Genomic DNA, 7,787 nt, shown 5'->3' on the forward strand with positions numbered 1-7,787 from the left:
TATCTAAACCCTTGAACTGAGCCGAGCTGATAACCAGCAGTAGGTTTCTGATGGCCAGAGACAGTTGCAACCATCCCCAGCCACGCAAGTACTGCTGAGTCTATGGTAGGGTGTGTTTCTGGGTACCTTCCAGAATCCTCTCATCGCATGTCTACCAATCTCTTCCCCGCCTTTCCTTTCCTTCTCATACTTTCTTCCCTTCCCTTTGGAAGGCCTATCTTCCCCAGCAACCTCCCCCATGCCCACACAAATTCAAGGCATCCTTCCCTTTTCTATGTCCCCGGAGTAGCAAAAGAACAGTAATTACTGTAATACTTGGCACATAGTAGCATGGTTGTTGAATTGTATTTCCCCCATACCTAATTGTGATCTCCTTCAAGGCTGACATTGTTTGTTTTTGCTGCGTACCACTATGCCCAGGGATCTGGCACACAGCTGGGGAGAAGTTCACTGTAATCATCCTATGGATTTCTGCAGGGGTCTTTCTCACTCCTGAATGGACCACTGCCATATGTAACTGCATCCATCACAGTGAGGTACTGGCAGCCATCGAGGTCCTGGACACCCTGCATCAACCAAGGCAGAATTCCATAGTCTAGGGACAATTGGACAAAAACATGACTCATTCACTGTGGTTCAGGTAATAGAAAAAGGTGAATTGAAAGGCATCAGGCTTCAGCAAGAAAAAAAAATACTTAGAGAATAAAGAGAAGAGACTCAAGCTAAAATAAATTGTGTCTTCTGTGATCTTAAATATCACTTTTTCTGGTCTTGCCTGAAGCAAAAGAGATGAGATCTCTCCCTCCAGATGGTATAGTGCAGTAAGTAGTAAGAGTAGAGGCCAAGACTGAAAATCCAGTCTGTGGGTACTTGGGTACCCACAAGTACCCAACTGTGGGTACTTGGGCAGGTTTCTTCATCTCTTTGAGACTCAGTTTCCTCACTGCAAAAATATGGGTAATAGTATCTACCTCACTGGGTTGTTATGTGCGTTTGAAAAGATAATGTGTAATTATCATCAGTGAATACTAAAATTGTTGGATGAAAGAGTGACGGGGGATATTTATACAACCTCAAAGTATTGCCCTGCAGATTACTTATGAATTACAAAGGAAGATGGTATCTTCACAGTGTGGGAATCATGCAAACACTGCCTTAACCCAGTGATCATAACATCACCAATGACGAGACAAAATGACATTTTCTGCCCCCTGATGTGACACACTGAGAAACACATAGTATCATTTATGTAATTATTTTTGCCAACAATATTTATTCCAAATCTTTCCATGAGGAAACATCAAAAAAAAATCCAAAATTGAGGGACGCTTTGAAAAATAACTAGCTTGGATTCTTCAAAACTGTCAATGGCATGAAAGGAAAAAAAGGCTGAGAAAGTGTTCTAGATTAAAGGAGACTGAAGAAGTATGAAATGTAAATGCAATATGTGATCCTTATTTAGATCCTAGATAGGTGGAAGGAAGAAAGAGAGGGAGGGAGAGAAGGGCGGGAGGAAGGATTACTATTAGGAAAATCAGAAAAATTTGAATAATGACTGTATAATAGATAATGGAATTGTTTTAATGTTAAATTTCCTCAGTGCAATAATTTTATTTTAGTAATGTAGAAGGAGGCTCTTGTTCTGAGGAGATATATGATGGAATATTTAGGAGTGAAGTGTCACAATGTCTGCAAGTAACTCAAATGATTCAAAAATAGGGAGGGAGGGAGGGAGAAAGAGAAGGAGGGAGAGAGTTAAAGCAAAAATGTGAAACGGTATAAGAAAGTAGGTGTAAGAATTAAAGCAATTAGTGAAACTTGATGTTTCATTGTACATTCTTACTATTTCTTATGGATTTGAAATGTTATCAAAGGAAAGATTTTGGGGGAAAGATAATGCATATAAAATTCTTGGCACTTAATAAGAGGTCATAAATAGTGAATATAATATGATGGTGATGATATCTAGATTTGACTATTAAAATTTAAAAATGACGGTTTTCTCCCCATATCTCAGTCCCTGATGTGCCATGTGAGATGGCCCAAGTCACTAAGCCATCTCTAAGGCAGGAGGGACATCAGATCCATATATGGGGAAAGCCTGAGTGGCCCAGGGGCTGAGTGTCTGCCTTCAGCTCAGGTCATGACCTCGGAGTACCAGGATTGAGTCCCACATCGGGCTTCCTGCATGGAGCCTGCTTTTCCTTCTGCCTATGTCTCTGCCTTTCTCTCTCTGTGTCTCTCATGAATAAATAAAAGTCTTTTAAAAAAATTTTTTAAAGATCCATATGTGGAACACTAGAGAGAAAAGGGGCACCCAAAAGGTGATAAAGATTACATGTAGAATGAAGCAATCAAATTCCACCCAGGGCTGGGATAAATCCATCTACATTACCACAGTCATGAGGATGACACTCCCTGATTATTCTGATTATTCCTGGTTATTCCTGAACACTTTCCTGACTTTTTTTTCCCTCTTTTTGTATCTGCTTTCAGACTCTGGTAAAATTATTGTCTCTCTGTACTTTTTGAATGTCCTATGAAACTTGAAAGCAGAAAGAAAGGTCTGTTTAAGAAGACTTGAAGAGAAGACAGGCACCATGGGATGGATAATACAATTCTACAAACATTGATTGAATACCTTCTTCTATGTCAGGTACTTGGCACAGATAGCAATAAGACCCTTTCTTGTTCTTGCTTGAAGGGCTCATAGCCTATCAGAGGAAAAAACAAGAAACTAAACAAGCCACATGAACTCTTTGTAAAGAGTAAAATGTAGTAGGGTCATTGTAAGTAGGCATTTAATAAGTAACTGTTGAATGAAAGAATAATTTAATGGATGGATGAATGGAAGAAAAAGTAGACCAGAGAATAGAGAGGTTGGTTGTGAATAACTCAACACAGGCAAAATAGAATTGCCCAGAGAACTGCCTCCTTCAGGCTGTATGTACAAGAAAGCTGCCAGTGGCTGGTTTGGTTTCCTGGAAGCCTTGTACAGGCAAGATAGTTTTACAGTGGAAACCCTGGAATCACTGAGAAAAATATAAAAGAGTAAAGAAAGCCAAAGCTTAAATAAGGAGTAACTGAAAACAGTACTTGAGTGGGACAACTTATACTCACTGCCATATTTTAATTTTGTCCTAATCATATCTTTCTGTAAGAACTGTAAGCCCTAGGTTATAATTAAGACATAGCCTAATAGTTACACTGTTGTTTTAATAAGGAGTTTTCTTTTTAGAAAAAGCAAAATAATATGGCTGAATCATGTTCTTCACCTCTTAGCCCTTCTCAGTCATGGAAAACTAGAATGAATGGATTCATCTTCCCTCCACATTTCCTCCAATTGGTAGGGAGACACCAACATTGTAGGCACACCTAAGAGAAATTGCCTGGCCTTTGGAGAATGTCTCCCTAATCCATCCAGAATAGATGACAGCAAAAGAAAGCAAAGGCTTATCTTACTGGGGAAGTGGTATGGTGTAGTAGCTAGTTGTGCTGATTTTAGAATCAGGCCCTGGCACTTTCCTTAATCTTTCTAAGCCTCAATTTCCTGATCTACAAAATGGAGGCAATGAAAGTATCTATTTAATAAAGTTGTTATAGCAATTAAAATTTAAAAAGATAAAAGTCAATTAGTAAGTACTCTGTCTCTTAGCAAGCACTCAATAACTATTAGATATCACTGAGACATTAGAAATAAAAGAAAAGCTGGTAATTGAGAGCTCCATATGTAGTGTTCAACTGACCCAGTCCTGGCTTGGTCAATTACTAGCTCACTTTGAACAAATTACTTCCCCATTCTGGGCTTCAGTGTCTTCACCTATAAAATAATTTTCATTATCTCCAAAGTGCCTTCCACTCTTAATTGTTTTACTATTAGAACAAGAGCCCAGAGAGAAAACAAAGTCAGCGCGGTTAAGAACAAGTACTATTTCCCATTGCAGGCTCTCACCATATGGCCAGAGTTGGTATTAAGTCTGGGCCCATGTTGCTACCTTGGAGGCATCTGATGGCAGAAAAACTAAATCCCACTAGACTTGGAGACCCTGGGAGAGATGTTGAGACCTCTTTGGATCCAATTTTAATGCTTCTGATTCCACCTGCAGATGCTCTTTCTCCTCTAATGGCTGACACCATTGGCTCTGGTTATCTATACTCAACAGCCATTTCCTCCTTTCTGAAGATTTGACAAGGTAAGAGAGGACTTCATCACTGAGAGCAAATCATGATTGATTTAAAGTGATGTTCTCCTGCTCCCCAGGGAAGGTTTGAAAGAAGCTATCACAGTGCCAGGAGGGCTCCAAGGGCACTTAGTAATTCAGGGGAAAATTTCATAAATCTGATAAAATCATCCACAAAAATATCTATAGCTAACAATATACTTAGTGGTGAAAGACCACATACTTCTATCCAAAATCAAGAACAAATAAGTATGCCCTCCATCATCCCTCCTATTCACCGTAATACTGGAAGTTCTCCTCAGTATGACAAGACCAGAACAGGAAATAAAAAGATAAAGTTGGATCCTTACCTCACACCACACACACAAATAATTCAAAACAGATCAAGGACCTAAATGTAAAACCTAAAACAACAAAATTCTTAGAAGAAAACATAAGACAAACACTTCACAGCAATGGACGTGGCAATGATTTCTTGGATTTGACACCAAATGCACAGGTAACAAAAGAAAAAAAATAGACAAATCGGACCTCATGACAATTTTTTTAATGTGTATATTTGAAGACACTATCTACACAGTACAAATGCAGCCCATAGCATGGGAGGAAATATTTGTAAATCACGCATCTGATAAGGGACGAATATCCAGAATCTATACAGAACTCCTACAACTTAACAACAAAAAGAAACTCAAGGCAAAATTGGGCCAAAGATTCATGCAGATTTTTCTCCAAAGATACACAAATGGCCAATAAGCACATGAAAAGATGTTCACATCACTCATCATTAAGGAACTACAAATCAAAACTACAGTGGGATATCACCTCACACCCACTAGGAAGGATGCTGTCAAGAAAACAGAAAAACAAGTGTTGGCGAGCATGTGGAAAAATTGGAACCTCATGCACTGTTGTTGGGAACATCAAACGTTGCAGCCACTGTGGAAACAGTTTAGACATTCTTCAAAAAATTAAAAATAGAATTACAGTATGACACAGTGCTTCTGGGTATAATGGTATAATCCAAAAGAATTAAAAGCATGATCTCGAAGAGATATTTGTACACCCATGTTCATAGCAACACTATTCACAATAGCTAAAACGTGGAAGCTGCCCAAGTGCCCATCAACAGATGAATAGAGGGATGCCTGGGTGGCTCAGTGGTTGAGCATCTGCCTTTGGCTTAGGGCGATATCCCAGTTGAGGGATCAAGTCCCACATCAGGCTCCCTGTGAGAAGCCTGCTTCTCTGCTTCTCTCTCTGTGTGTCTCTCATGAATAAATAAATAAAATCTTTTTTTAAAAAGATGAAAAGGTTAGCAAAATGTGATATAAACATACAATGGAATATTATTAGCATGAAAATATATCAACACTAAAGGAAGGAAAATCTGCAGAATACTATAACATGGATGAAATTCGGGGATATTAAACTAGGTGGATTAAGCCAATCACAGAAAAACAAATACTGTATGATTCCATTTAAATGAGGTACTTAGAGTAATCAAAATCATAAGGACCGACAGGAGGATGGTAGCTTGTAGGGGGCTGGAGGAGGAGAGAACAGGGAATTAGTGTTTAATAGGCATAGGGTTTCAGTTTTCCAAAAGGAAACGAGTTCTGGGGACAGATGGTGGTAATGGCTGCAGAGTAGTATGAGTATATTTAATACCAATGAACTATACACTTAAAAATGGTTAAGATGGTAAACTGTGTATTTTAGCACAATTTTTTAAACACAATTTTTTAAAAGGCGGAGAAGGCATACAGACTGGAAAGTAGAAAATAAAACACTCCTTATTGTATCCTAAGTGATTTTTTATGTAGATAATTCCAAAACATCTACAAAGAACCATTAGAATTAGTAAGTGTGTTGGGCAATGTTGGCAGACACAGAAAACACAAAATTCTGTTATATTTCTATATACTAGCAATGGATACATAAATACCAAAATTAAAAATACATTACCATCTATAATCACTCAAAAATGATAAGTATTTGGGCTTAAATATAACAAAACATGTACAGGACATGCATGCTTAAAGCTACAAAGCACTATTGCAATAAATCAAAAATCTAAATAAGTGAAAAGGCTTAGTGCTTGCATGGTTTGGAAGTCTCAACATAGTAAAGATGTTAATAATCCCTCAAATATATATACAGGTTAAAACAATTGCAATCAAATTCCAGCAAGATTTTTGTATGTACTCTTTGTAGACAAGAGTATTTTAAAATTTACATGGAAGAGGAAGAATCTAGAATAGGTAAAACAATGTTTGAAATGGAAGAATAAAGTGGGAAGAATCAGTCTACTCAATTCCAAGACATTGTATCATAATATATAGCAAAAGTAATCAAGACCATAGGGTATTAGTGAAGGGATAGACACATAGATCACTGAAATAGGAATGAGAACACAGAAACAGGCTGGCACAAATATGTTCCAGTGATTTTTGACAAACGCACAAAAACAGTTCAGTGGAGAAAAGATAGCCTTCCTCACAAATCGTGCTAGAGAAATTGGACATCTGCAGAGGGGAAAACGTACCTTGCCCTAAGCCCTACACAGCATACAAAAATTAACTCAAAATGTATTACAGACTTAAAGGTAAAACTATAAACCTTTCAGGAAAAAAAGCACAGGAGAAAATCATGGGATCCAGAGTTAGGGAAAGAATGCTTAGACTTGATGCCAAAAATATGATCCATAAAAGGAAAATTGATCAACTGGACTCCATCAAGATTTAAAACTTTTGTTTTGCAGAAGACCCTCCCAAGAGGATGAAAAAAAGAAAACAACTCATAAGAGGGAGACAATATTTGCAAACCACATATCCAACAAAGAGCTAGCATCTAGAATATATAAGAACTCTCAAAACTCAGTAGTAAAAACCAAACAACCCTATTAGAAAATAGGCAAAAATAGCAGACAAACATTTCAGCAAAGAAGATATACAGATGGCAAATAAGCACATGAAAAAGCGTGCAATGTCACTAGCCACTAGGGAAATGCAAATTGAAATCCAATTCAGATATCACGCACGCTTATCAGAATGACTAAGATAAAGTGTTGTGGCCACATCTGGTGCAGGTGAGGATTAGAGATGACCACTCACACATTGTCAGTGCCCATGTAAAATGGTACAACCACACTGGAAAACAGTTTGGCAGTTTAAAAAAAACAACAACACTAAACACGCAACTACCATATGACCCAGCATTTGCACTCTGGGGCATTTATCCCAGAGAAATGAAAAATTTATGTTCACACAAAAGCCTGTGCACAACTGTTCATAGCAGCTTTATTGACATTAGGCAAAAACTGGAAGCAACCCGGGTGCATCGGATGAGAGTTACCGTGGTATACCCACATAATGGTATCCTGCTCAGCAGTAAGACAAAACTCTGGATACTTACAACTACTTGGATACATACAACAACATAACTAAGCAGAATTATGCTGAGTGAGACAAAGGAAAAAATATCCAATCCCATAAGGTTACATACTGTGTGATTCCATTTATATAGCTTTCTTCAAATGATAGAATTTGAGAGATGAAGAACAGGTTAGTGGTTGCCAAGGGTGAAGGAGGGGAGTGACAGGAG

General features: G+C 38.1%; 1 long non-coding RNA gene across 2 annotated transcripts in view; it reads right to left on the reverse strand.

The window, feature by feature from the left end:
* LOC144297407 (uncharacterized) overlaps positions 1–7,787 on the reverse strand; it is a 30,991-nt gene extending 23,204 nt beyond the window's left edge. For both annotated transcript variants that reach the window (XR_013364438.1, XR_013364437.1), the window contains exon 1: positions 7,689–7,787. This is a non-coding gene — a long non-coding RNA (uncharacterized LOC144297407). The remainder of the gene's footprint in view (positions 1–7,688) is intronic.

This window comes from Canis aureus, chromosome 25, assembly GCF_053574225.1.
Source record: "Canis aureus isolate CA01 chromosome 25, VMU_Caureus_v.1.0, whole genome shotgun sequence".
NCBI lineage: Eukaryota > Metazoa > Chordata > Mammalia > Carnivora > Canidae > Canis > Canis aureus.